We start from the raw sequence: 14,160 nt of genomic DNA on the forward strand, positions 1-14,160 counted from the left end.
TGCTGAAAGGATTTAGTAGAGGAAATCGACGATAAAGTTCGCAACTTTTGCTCGCTGATAAAAAAAAAGCCTTGCCTGTACCGGAAGTAGCGTGACGTCACAGGAGGTAATATTCCTCACAATTTTCCTTTGTTTACAATGGAGCGAGAGAGATTCGGAGCGACAAAGCGACGATTACCCCATTAATTTCAGCGAGGATGAAAGATTTGTGGATGAGGGACGTTAAAGTGAAGGACTAGAGAGGCAGTGATGGACGTATCATTTTTCGCTCTGACCGTAACTTAGGTACAAGCTGGCTCATTGGATTCCACACTCTCTCCTTTTTCTATTGTGGATCACGGATTTGTATTTTAAACCACCTCGGATACTATATCCTCTTGAAAATGAGAGTCGAGCATGCGAAATGGACATTCAAAGTGACTTTTATCTCCACGACAATACATCGGTGACACACTTAGCTACTGAGCTAACGTGATAGCATCGTTCTCAAATGCAGATAGAAACAAAATAAATAAACCCCTGACTGGAAGGATAGACAGAAGATCAACAATACTATTAAACCATGAACATGTAACTACACGGTTACATCAACAGCCGTGCTCACCTGCGTTCCAGCGATCGACGGCGCGACGAAGGACTTCACCCATCATCGACGAAGCTCCCTAGCATGAGCTAACGTGATAGCATCTGTCTCAAATGCAGATAGAAACAAAATAAATAAATCCCTGACTGGAAGGATAGACAGAAGATCAACAATACTATTAAACCATGTACATGTAACTACACGGTTAAAAATTCTCAGCCTGGTAAAGCTTAACAATGCTGTTGCTAACGACGCTAAGGCTAATTTAGCAACTTAGCAACCGGACCTCACAGAGCTCTGATAAAAACATTAGCGCTCCACCTATGCCAGCCAGCCCTCATCTTCCCATCAACAGCCGTGCTCACCTGCGTTCCAGCGATCGACGGCGCGACGAAGGACTTCATCCGTGGGTTTGGCGGCTAGCATCGGCTAGGCGTCTGCTAAGTAAGTAGTCCTTGTTGTGTTGCTGTAAGTATTGTACTTAGCCGCTAATACACCGATCGATCCCACCTACAACTTTCTTCTTTGCAGCCTCCATTGTCATTAAACAAATTGCAAAAGATTCACCAACACAAATGTCCAGAATACTATGGAATTATGAAATGAAAACAGAGCTTTTTCCACAGGCTCCGAATACTTCCCTTGCCCTCGTGACGTCACACACATACGTCAGCATAATAAAACGTTTTTAACCGGAAGTGTGGCGGGAAATTTAAAATTGCACTTTATAAGTGAACCCGGTCGTATTGGCATGTGTTGCAATGTTAAGATTTCATCATTGATATATAAACTATAAGACTGCGTGGTCGGTAGTAGTGGCTTTCAGTAGGCCTTTAAATCCGTATTTTTAGTCTTATTATCAAATAATAATGAGGTCACACTTGTATTAAAACATTAATGCTAAGGTTTCGTCCAGTATTGGGCCGGCGATGATGATGATGATGAAGATGTATCTGCGCAAGTGAACAATTGGATCCACAAGGGACAACAACCCTTTCCACAGACTACACACTCATCAGAAACACAAATCTTAGAAGCCTACAACAATATATTTGAAGAAGACTTTAGGATTAAAAGTGAAGATGTGAGGTGAAATAAGTACAAATGCAGCAATAAAAACAAGCAACTCCACTCACGATGGGGCAGTTCTACAGTGGACCAGGTAACCCTTCTCACACAAGATCTCGAGGACAGCTTCCAGGCCAAAACCAAAGCTGGGGTGGTACTACTGAACCTGACTGCTGCTTACGATACCATCTGGCACCGCGGACTCCACCTGAAGCTGCTGAGAACAATCCCGGACCGTCATATGGTCAACTTCATCATGGAGATGCTGTCAAACCGCAGCTTCATTCTCCAGACCAGTGATGGCCAGCGCAGCAGACTCAGGAGGCTGAGAAACGGGGTCCCACAAGGGTCTGTCCTCTCACCGATGCTCTTCAACATCTACATGTTTGACCTACCGCTGACGACATCTAGAAGGTATGGATACGCGGATGACCTAGCCATCATGCTACACCGGCCCACATGGAAGGCGGTTGAAGAGGGTCTCAATCAGGACATGGACGTCCTGGCTGCCTACCTTCGAAGCTGGCGACTGCAGCTCAGTAAGGGAAAGACTATATCAGCAGCATTCCACCTCTGCAACAGGGAAGCAAGAAGGGAGCTGGAGATCTTAGTGGACAACAACCCCTGGAGTTCCAGCAGGCCCCAAAGTACCTGGGCGTACGCTTGGACAGGACACTGTCCTACAAACAACATTTGGATGAAGTGAGGGATAAAGTAACAGCAAGGGTCTCACTCATCCGGTGCCTAGCTGGTACATTCTGGGGGGCCTCGGCCAAGGTACTACGTATCTCCACACAAGCCCTCGTATTCTCTGCAGCTGAGTACTGTGCCCCAACCTGGTGTAGAAGCCCACATGCCAAGAAGGTCGATACGGCCATCAACAATGCCCTCCGGATCATAAGTGGCTGCCTGAAACCCACCCCCGTGTTCTACCTGCCAGTCCTAGCAGGGATAGCGCCAGCCGGCCTACGGCGAGAGGCCGCTACCCTCGCCCTGGCAAGGAAAGCCCAGGAACACAGCTGGCACCTCCTCCATGAAACCACCACCATGGCAACACCTCCAAGCAGACTCAAGTCCCGCCACCCATACAATCAGGCCGCACAAGAGATGCTTATTTCCATCCCGGAGGATCTGACAACCAAAGCCTGGCTGGCAGCGGAATGGAAGCAGGAGTGGGAGTCAGCAGGACAGACACGCCTACACCATTACATCCAGAATCCTGGAGGTGGCGTGGAGGGAGAAGATCTACCTCGCCGGCAACGGACCCTCCTGAACCGCCTTCGCACAGGGCTTGGTTGCTTCAAAGCGTCCATGAAGAAGTGGGGCCTAACAGACAGTGCAGCGTGTGAGTGCGGGGAGCCTGAGCAGACTGCCGACCACATCATCACCACCTGTGCCCGGCATAGACCACCTTCAGAGGAGGGCCTCTTCCAAGTGGGACCTGAGACGAGGGAGTGGCTACACGACACGAAGATGGACATATGAAGACGATACACGAAAGAAGAAGAAGATGGCTCTAAAGTTCAGTGATGTGTTGCTAACTTCAGCATTTTTCTTCTTTGTTGATGTTTTGCAGTAGTTAACATCCATGATGTAACAATGCTGCTAATCTACCAGCGCTTGGTCAGGGGTGGGGGCGTGGTTGGTGTGGGGGGCGTGGTTAGGGGCGTGGTTAAGAGGAGAGTATATTTACAGCTAGAATTCACCAACTCAAGTATTTCATATATATATATATATATATATATATATATATATATATATATATATATATATATATATATATATATATGTATATATGTATATATATATATATATATATATATATATATATATATATATATATATATATATATATATATAAATAAATACTTGGACTTTCAGTGAATTCTAGCTATATATATATATATATATATATATATATATATATATATATATATATATATATATATATATATATATATATATATATATATATATATATATGTGACGGTCCACAACTGTATGTGGCAAAATGCAGCTCCACACTGCTGTCGCTTCAACATATCACTGGCACCAGGTGGATTATGAATTTATTTTATTAAAGTGTCCTGCAAAACAGTGCAAATTGTGGGACTGTGAGTCCACTTGGGTCACGGGATTATCAGTTGGAAGGCGTCACAGTTCTGAGCACTTCCCGCAGGTAAAGTACATACCACTTCTCGCCAGCAACAGGCGCTGTTGCAGTCTGTTTCTACACCGTTACATATATATATATATATATATATATATATATATATATATATATATATATATATATATATATATTTATTATATATATAAATAAAAGCGTCATGACAAGATCCTTGCTCAGCTGGCAGAAGGTGTTGAGCAGGCCAGGAAGAGGACAAGGCAGCTCTCTAATGGGCCACGCTTCATCCACTTCGTCAGGGCAGGTGAAAGCGCAGCAGCAGGAGGGAGGAACAAAGGAGTCCTGGCCACAGCAAACGACTGGGAGATGCGGGCCGACCTGAAGAAGCAGCTCAAATTCCCAGAGGGGATAGCCCACACTACCCTGAGACCTGATATTGTTCTGTGGTCTAGAGGAACCAAACAGGTGGTGCTTATCGAGCTGACAGTACCTTGGGAAGAGAGGATGGAGGAGGCGTACGAACGCAAGCTCAAGAAGTACCAAACCCTTATCCTCGAGAGCCAGCACAATGGATGGAAGGCCTGGAACCTACCGGTGGAGGTGGGCTGTAGAGGCTTTGCGGGGCGGTCGCTCTGGAGAGCACTCGGACTGCTAGGGATCGAGGGGCTGGCTAGGAAGCGGCTGGTAGCCAACACCACTAAAAGGGCAGAGGAAGCATCACGCTGGATTTGGTTACAAAGAAAGGTGTGGTGGCAGAGCCGACCTACTGAAGGACTAGGGACATAGAGTTGGGTGGCATTCAGCGGGGGTAGATCCAGGACGCTGGATCTGCCGTCGAGCCCCTCCGAAGCGTCATGGGCTTAATTCGACGAAACGTTGATGACGGGGGGTGCCCATTGGAGAATCTGCTGATGCCAACCAACTCATGTCCAGTTGAGGTATGCGGTCAAGCTTAGTTTTGGCTCAGGGAGGAGGACGTCCCTGCCATGCAGAGTCCTGCCGGTGCCTTGAGGGAGGAGAGATGAAGAGAGCGAGGCCACAGGCTCACAGATGGTGCAGGGGCGAGTACCTGTAAAGGTGAGCCAGTTGCGATACCCTTATCGTATTTTGCATATAAAGAAATACTTGAATTTTAGTGTTCATTTATTTACACATATACACACACACACACACATCTGCCAGTTTTTACAATATATGATGGACACTACAAGAAGAACATGGAAGACAAAAGGACATTTCGAAGACTGTGCACAGAGAAGAGGATGACTGCTTTCAAAATTGAGCTACAAAAGCAAGATTGGGACAATGTGTACAAGGAAAAAGAGGTTGATGAAGCATATGAACATTTCTTAAACAAGTTCATAATACTTTATGACAAACATTGTCCATGGATACAACTCAGTAATAAACAGAGAAAGAATAATCAACCATGGATGACAAAAGGACTAAAAAATGCTTGTAAGAAGAAGAATACACTATATAGAGAATTTATAGCACAAAGAACTATAGAGGCAGAAATTAAGTACAAAAAGTATAAAAACAAGTAAACAGACATACTACGATCATGTAGAAAAGAATATTACAGTGAATTATTGGACAGGAACAAAAATAATATGAGAGCAACATGGGGCAACCTCAATAGCATTATTAAAAATGGCACAAAGAGGGACTACCCTCAATACTTTTTACACGGAAATAAAAAAAAATGACAACATAAAGGAAGTAGTTGAAAGCTTCAATAATTATTTTATATTATTAATATTATTATTAATATTGGACCAAAATTGGAAGAAAGGATTCCAGACCCAGTTCCAATTGAGGACTATAATGATACCATAGAGCGAAATCCCAACTCCATGTTCCTCAGTAATGTGACACAGGAGGAAATAGTTACAATCGTGAAAAAATGTAAATCTAAGACTTCAACTGATTGTAACGGAATTGATATGGAAACGATAAAAAAGGTTATTGAAGAGATCTCAGGACCATTAATGTATATTAGTAGCCTATCATTTCAAACAGGTACATTCCCAAACAAAATGAAAATAGCTAAAGTTGCACCAATTTATAAGACTGGAGATAAACATCAATTTACAAATTATAGACCTGTTTCTTTACTTCCACAATTTTCTAAAATCATTGAAAAACGGTTTAATAACAGATTAGAGTTTCATAAATAAAAATAGAATACTCGAAGAGAACCAATATGGATACAGAGCTAATGTCTCAACTTCAATGGCCTTAATTGAAATTACAGAAGAAATTACCAATGCAATAGACAGTAAAAAATGTGCAGCAGCAGTTTTTATGGATCTAACTAAAGCATTTGACACAATTAATCACAATATTTTAATCAAAAAACTAGAACGATATGGCATCAGAGGGTTAGTATTAAACTGGATAAGAAGTTATCTAACGAACAGGAAACAATACGTGAAGCTAGGCGAACACATGTCTACAACGCTAAATATATCCTGTGGTGTACCTCAGGGATCAATATTAGGACCTAAATTATTCAATCTCTATATAAATGACATTTGTAAAGTTACAAAAGATTTAAAGTTAGTATTATTTGCGGATGATACAACAGCGTTTTGTTCAGGAGAGAACACACAGGAGATAATACAAATAATAACAGAAGAAATTAACAAATTAAAAAGATGGTTTGACAAAAACAGACTATCGTCGAATCTTAGTAAAACTAAAATAATGCTATTTGGTAACAGTAGAAGAGAAAGTCAAACACAAATACAAATAGACGGAATAGAAATTGAAAGAGTAAATGAAACCACATTGCTAGGTATAATGATTGATGATAAATTGAACTGTAAATCTCACGTAAAAAATATACAACAGAGTAGCAAGAAACACGTCAATAATGAATAAAGCAAAACATGTTCTAGACAAAAAATCACTTCATATTCTCTACTGCTCACTAGTGTTACCATATCTGAGCTACTGTGTAGAAATATGGGGAAATAATTACAAAAGTACACTTCATTCATTAACGGTGTTACAAAAAAGATCAGTTAGAATAATACATAATGTTGGATATAGAGAACATACAAATCCTTTATTTATTGAATCAAAGGTACTGAAATTCCACGACATAGTGAATTTGCAAACAGCTAAAATGATGCACAAAGCAAACTATAACCTGCTAGCCAAGGATGTACAACAATTCTTCTAAACAAAAGAGGAGAAATATAATCTTAGAGAAAAACGTAATTTAAAACATTTGTATGCACGTACAACACTTAAGACCTTCAGTATATCAGTATGTGGAATTAAATGATGGAATGGATAAAGCAAAGCAATCAAACAATGTACTAATATGATCCACTTCAAGAAACTCTTCAAACTTAAAGTGTTTACAAAGTACAAAGAAGAAGAACCATGACAAACATTCTCAATTTATTTCATCCATCCATTCATTCATTCTTAAAGTAATCTTACTTATCTCATCATATGAAATATGACTTACTTCACCAATTATTATTATTAAATTCTTACTATTATTTATTTATTTATTTTTATTGTGATTACCTATGGAGTTTATTGTGAATAAATTGAGAACAGGAAGTGAATAAAAAAGTTTCAGCAACTGTTATGTAAAGAAAAGGGGTAGGATTAAATAAGCTCTGCTTCTTCCTACTCCTTTTTGAACATGTTGAAAAGAGAAACTGGAAACTGTGATGTATCATGTTGTATGCTTGCATGTTCGAAATAAACTCAAACTCAAACTCAAACTCAAACACTCATCTACTCATTTTTGTACTTGGAAGTACAATGCTTTGTTAAAGGCCTACTGAAATGAATTTTTTTTATTTAAACGGGGATAGCAGATCTATTCTATGTGTCATACTTGATCATTTCGCGATATTGCCATATTTTTGCTGAAAGGATTTAGTATAGAACAACGACGATAAAGATTGCAACTTTTGGTATCTGATAAAAAAAGGCTTGCCCCTACCGGAAGTAGCGTGACGTAGTCAGTTGAACATATACGCAAAGTTCCCTATTGTTTACAATGATGGCCGCATGAAGTGAGAGAGATTCGGACCGAGAAAGCGACAATTTCCCCATTAATTTGAGCGAGGATGAAAGATTTGTGGATGAGTAAAGTGCAAGTGAAGGACTAGTGGGGAGTTGAAGCTATTCAGATAGGGAAGATGCTGTGAGAGGCGGGGGTGACCTGATATTCAGCTGGGAATGACTACAACAGTAAATAAACACAAGACATATATATACTCTATTAGCCACAACACAACCAGGCTTATATTTAATATGCCACAAATTAATCCTGCATAAAAACACCTGCGTGTTTGTTATGCTAGCTCCTAGCTCCTCTGCTAGCTCCTAGCTCCATAGAACACGCCAATACAATTCAAACACCTGATCAACACACACAATCACTCAGCCCAAAAGACCGTTTACCTAACCCAAGGTTCATAAAGCTTATATATTTTTAAAAAGTTACGTACGTGACGCGCACATACGGTCAAGTTATCGAATGTTTAGCAGCCAAGGCTGCATACTCACGGTACCTGATATTCAGCTGGGAATGACTACAACAGTAAATAAACACAAGACATATATATACTCTATTAGCCACAACACAACCAGGCTTATATTTAATATGCCACAAATTAATCCTGCATAATAACACCTGCGTGTTTGTTATGCTAGCTCCTAGCTCCTCTGCTAGCTCCTAGCTCCATAGAACACGCCAATACAATTCAAACACCTGATCAACACACACAATCACTCAGCCCAAAAGACCGTTCACCTAACCCAAGGTTCATAAAGCTTATATATTTTTAAAAAGTTACGTACGTGACGCGCACGTACGGTACGGTACGTGTTATGCTAGCTCCTAGCTCCTCTGCTAGCTCCTAGCTCCATAGAACACGCCAATACAATTCAAACACATGATCAACACACACAATCACTCAGCCCAAAAGACCGTTCACCTAACCCAAGGTTCATAAAGCTTATATATTTTAAAAAAGTTACGTACATACGCAAAAAAAAGCCAAAGCTGCATACTCACAGTAGCACGTCTGCGTCTTTGTCATCCAAATCAAAGTAATCCTGGTAAGAGTCTGTGTTGTCCCAGTTCTCTACAGGCGTCTGTGTATCCAAATCAAAAGTCCTCCTGGTTAGAGTCTCTGTTATCCGAGTTCTTCCATCTTGACTGCATCTTTCGGGAATGTAAACAAAGAAGCGCCGGCTGTGTACTGTTGTGGCTGACTACGTTCGAAAAATACGTCCATTTCGCACCGACAACTTTCTTCTTTGCTTGCTCGGCTTCCTTCTCCATAATGCAATGAACATGATTGAAACAGATTCACGTACACAAATGTCCAGAATACTGTGGAATTATGAAATGAAAACAGAGCTTTTTCGTATCGGCTTCAATGTGGAAGGCATACCCGTGTTCGCCGGGCTACGTCACACGCATACGTCATCCTCAGAGGCGTTTCGAACCGGAAGTTTAGCGGCAAATTTAAAATGTCACTTTATAAGTTAACCCGGCCGTATTGGCATGTGTTATAATGTTAAGATTTCATCATTGATATATAAACTATCAGACTGCGTGGTCGGTAGTAGTGGCTTTCAGTAGGCCTTTAAGGGTTGAATTGTCTATCCTCTTTCTATTCTCTGTCACTATTTTTCTAACCATGCTGAACACCCTCTCTGATGATGCATTGCTGTGTGGCACGCACAAAAGTGCTTTCATCAAATGCACGAGAGTGTGGAATCTTCCATCTCTCCCTAGCATGGCCCAAAACCGGTCAATCCTTGCTTCCTGGGGAAGGTCTTCCCTGGCAAGCAATTGGTACTCCAGTACTCGTACCCGGAGGCTGGTCAGGTCCAATCGCAGCTGCGGCAGACTTTTTTTGGGGGGGGCGGGGGGGCGTGGCCTCCAGCTCTGGCTGAATACCGGGAGTTTGTCGGGAGAAAATCTCTGTCGGGAGGTTGTCGGGAGAGGCGCTGAATATCGGGATTCTCCCGCTAAAAACGGGAGGGTTGGCAAGTATGTATGCAAAGCAAGTCCAGGACGCACACGTGACGGAATGTGCTGGGGGCCTTGTGATTTCGCCTTGTCTCCGCTTCATCTGCGTGTTGTCATCTTATCTTCGTTGAGGTCCTTGAAGTCCTTGGCTGTTAGCGGGCCAAAATAAAGATAACATCTGTGGCTGAGGCCACCCCTCAGACAAGAAGTTTTTGTCCTTGCACAAATAGAAAAGTCTAACTTGAGCACAATAACTAATAACTAAAGCAACAGACTTTAAGCATACTAAAGGTAGTGTGATAATATATACATAATTATTCTAACACTGCAAGAAAAGGTTTCTCTCCAGTGTGTGTTCTCATGTGTCTGGTCATGATTTGCTTTCTGGAGAAACTTTTCTTACAAACAGAGCAAATAAAAGGTTTCTCACCTGTGTGTGTTCTCATGTGCAATATAATTTCCTTCTTAGTGTTGAATCTTTTAGCACAAACTGAGCAAGTAAAAGGTTTCTCTCCAGTGTGTGTTCTCATGTGTATGGACATGTGTTCCTTTCTGGAGAAACTGTTCTTACAAACAGAGCAAGTAAAAGGTTTCTCACCGGTGTGTGTTCTCATGTGTATTATCATGTCATTCTTAGTGGTGAATCTTTTAGCGCAAGCTGAGCAAAAAAAAGGTTTCTCTCCAGTGTGTGTTCTCATGTGTATGGTCATGCGTTCCTTTCTGGAGAAACTCCTCTTACAAATGGAGCAAGTAAAAGGTTTCTCACCTGTGTGTGTTCTCATGTGTAATATCATTTCCTTCTTAGTGTTGAATCTTTTAGCACAAGCTGAGCAAGTAAAAGGTTTCTCTCCAGTGTGTGTTCTCATGTGTCTGGTCATGCTTTGCTTTGTGGAGAAACTCTTCTTACAAACAGAGCAAGTAAAAGGTTTCTCCCCATTATGTGTTGTCATGTGTCTTGTAAAGTTACTCTTCAGTCTAAATGATTTCCCACATTGAGAGCAGTCAAAGTGTTTGTTGTTAGTGTGATGTCTCGTATCACCTTTAGAGTCATTTTTACTCTCCAAAGGTTTTTGGATGTGGTCACTGTGATCAGAAGAGTCTGACATCATGTGGTCCATGTCTGACAGTGGAGCAAAGATGCTGTCTGGTTCTGACTTTATATCTTCACAATGCTGTCCATCAGCTTCTGTGATGTGTTGACTTACAAGCTCCGCCCCTCTGTTCTCCTCACTTTGACTGTGATGAAGCTGTAAGGACTGAGCTTCATCTTCATCATGAAGCTGCTCCTCTTTAATGTGGGAGGAAGCCTGTAGCTCCTTCTGTCCCACACTGGTGTGCCACTCCTCTTCATGACTCCCCGCTGACACCCACTGGACGTCTGCAGAACAAATGAGGTGTTACTGTATTGAAGTTTGCAGTATTCAAACTATTGACATGTGAGCTAGGCCAAATAGACAGTGATGGGCAAGCTACCTGGACAATGTAGTAAGCTAAGCTACAAGTTACTCTCAATTAAATGTAGCTAAGCTATCCTCAGAGAATTGTAGCAAGCTACACTACACGCTACACTGCAAAAGTATCTTGCCACATCAAAGTTACATTTAAACACTATATATTGGCCCACATGTATAATATCAATGTTTATGTTGTCCATGGAAAGAAGTTAGTAAGAAGCAAAATAAAAACAACCAACCATGGATGACAAAAGGACTGAAAAATGCTTGTCACAAAAAACAAACATTATATGGAATATTAACAACACAGACATCTATAGAGGCAGAAAATAAGTATAAGGAATATAAAAACAAGCTAATTGGTATACCAGGAACATGTAAGAAGGAATACTACAGAGAATTATTCAACAAGAACAGAAACAACATGAGAGCAACATGGGGCATCCTAAATAGCATCATTAAAAATGCTGCTAAGAAAGATTACCCCCAGTACTTTCTAGATCAGGGGTGTCCAAAGTGCGGCCCGGGGGCCATTCGCGGCCCGCAGCTAATTGTTTACCGGCCCGCCACACATTCTGGAAATACTATTGTACAAATAAAAAAGAACATTAAAAAAAGTGGAATGAGGTGAAATCTAACGAGAAAAAATTGCAATGTTGACACAAAAGCTGCCATGCAGGCTGTTTATTTTTTCTTTTGTCTTTCTTTCTTTTTCTTTTTTTGCCATTGCTCAAAAAAAAGAAATAATGACAAAAAATCCATGTTATAATGAATTATTCTCAGGGCTCCAATTACTTCAAATATTTCACTTTAAAATGTTTTATGTGGTAAATATTGCATATATTGTGTTTTCTTTGACAAAAGCGCATAAGACAAACAAAATAATAGCTCCAGCATAAAATGGACAGATATATCTGAAGTTGATCTCGTAACTTAAGTGTTGAAAGTAAAAGAAAAACCTAATAAAAATGTATCACTTTATGAGTGGGGCACCTTTTGGATCCCAAATATTTTTAGTGGTATTTTATTTACCTTTTCACTGTGATTACTCAAAAATATGAAATAATTAAAATTAATGGTGTCCTGCATTATTGATCTTTTAGGGCTCTAATTACTAAATACTGCATATTTCAGTTTTACTATAAAAAAAAACAAAGTTGTTTTTGACAGAAAAGCCATATAACATTTTTATTTTATTTTTTATTACTTTATATCAACTTGAAGTTGATATAGAGATTTACTGTAAGCGTTAAATAATTTTAAAAAATTATAATCTGACTTATTTTTAACATTTTAATGACTTATGGTCCCCGGGACCCCTAAAGGTAAAATAAACAAAAAATCCATATATTTTGTTATGGTTTGAAAATGAAAAATATCAAAATGGCCCCCACATGCTTTAATTTTTCCGTGTGCGGCCCTCAGTGGAAAAAGTTTGAGCCCCCTCTGTTCTAGATGGAAATACAAAAAATGACAATATGAACCAAATAGTTGAACGTTTTAATGATTACTTTGTTAATATCGGAAAAATGTGGAACAAAGAATTCCAAATGCAGAAGATGGGTCAGTTGAGGACTTGAGTGAGCTCGTAGACAGAAATCCCAATTCCATGTTTCTTAAGAACGTGACAAAAGAAGAAATAATCAAAATTGTAAATCCAAGACCTCAACCGACTGTCAGGGAATAGACATGGTAACCATGAAAAAAGGTTATAGAAGACATTTCAGAACATCTGACAATATCAATATCAGCAACGTATCATTTCTAACCGGCAAATTCCCTGACAAAATGAAAATTGCGAATGTCGTACCAATTTATAAGAATGGAGACATACACCAGTTTACTAACTACAGACCAGAATTCACAGCTAATATGTCAACATGGATAGCATTAATCCAAATAACAGAGGAAATGACCAATGCAAAAATGGTAAAGAATGTGCGGCCGCAGTATTCATGGACTTAACAAAAGCATTTGACACAATTAATCATGATATTTTAATACAACAATGAGAAGGATATGGCATCAGAGGTTTGGTTTTGAACTGGGTAAGAAGCTATTTAACCAACAGGAAGCAATATGTGAAGATGGGTAAAAATATGTCAACACGGCTAGATATATCTTGTGGTGTACCCCAGGGATCAATACTGGGACCACGATTGTTTAATCTTTATATAAACAACATTTGTAAAGTTACAAAGGACTTAAAGTTAGTTTTATTTGCAGACGACACAACTGCTTTCTGTTCAGGAGAGAACACACAGAAGCCGTGGCGTGCGGTGAGGTTAATGTCTGGTGAGGCACTGCATCATCACAGTCAGATTTACAAACATATGAACCCTAAATAGTATCTTATTCACCATGTGATCGGCAGCAGTTAACGGGTTATGTTTAAAAGCTCATACCAGCATTCTTTACACAACTGTAGCACACAAAAAAGCACATTTAATAAAAAAACATTATTATGGTCTTACCTTTCTTGCTGGACATCCACACAGCCAGCCTTTGCGTGTGTACCACGCTGTTTGAAAAGAACGGGTCTTCTGTCCCGAAGTCAAAAGCAAACCTTTTAGCTCTGGCGTTGGTCTACCTTAAATTATTACCTCCTGCTTCGATTGAAAGTCCAGTTTAGAAAACGGTTTTATTTTACATATGTAATCCTCCATGTTTTTAATAAAAGTCCAGGCGAGAGGAAATAAACAATCGCTTGCAAACTTTTTTTTTTTTTTTTCTTCTTCTGCGGCCGAGGAATGATCTCTGGGATCACTACCGCCCTCTACCACCAGGAGGCCGGATTACTGCGAGCCTCAACCAGTACGTCTTTTGCAGCAGATTTATGAATGCTCAGCACAAGAAATACGTTACACACATACAGTTTTTGACAAAATACACTGTACAATATATACCT

At 40.2% G+C, this 14,160-nt stretch overlaps 1 protein-coding gene across 1 annotated transcript in view; it reads right to left on the minus strand.

The window, feature by feature from the left end:
• LOC133664530 (zinc finger and SCAN domain-containing protein 2-like) overlaps window positions 1–14,160 on the minus strand; it is a 127,153-nt gene that overhangs the window by 96,893 nt on the left and 16,100 nt on the right. The window lies entirely within an intron of this gene.

The sequence above is a fragment of the Entelurus aequoreus genome, linkage group LG14 (genome assembly GCF_033978785.1).
Source record: "Entelurus aequoreus isolate RoL-2023_Sb linkage group LG14, RoL_Eaeq_v1.1, whole genome shotgun sequence".
NCBI lineage: Eukaryota > Metazoa > Chordata > Actinopteri > Syngnathiformes > Syngnathidae > Entelurus > Entelurus aequoreus.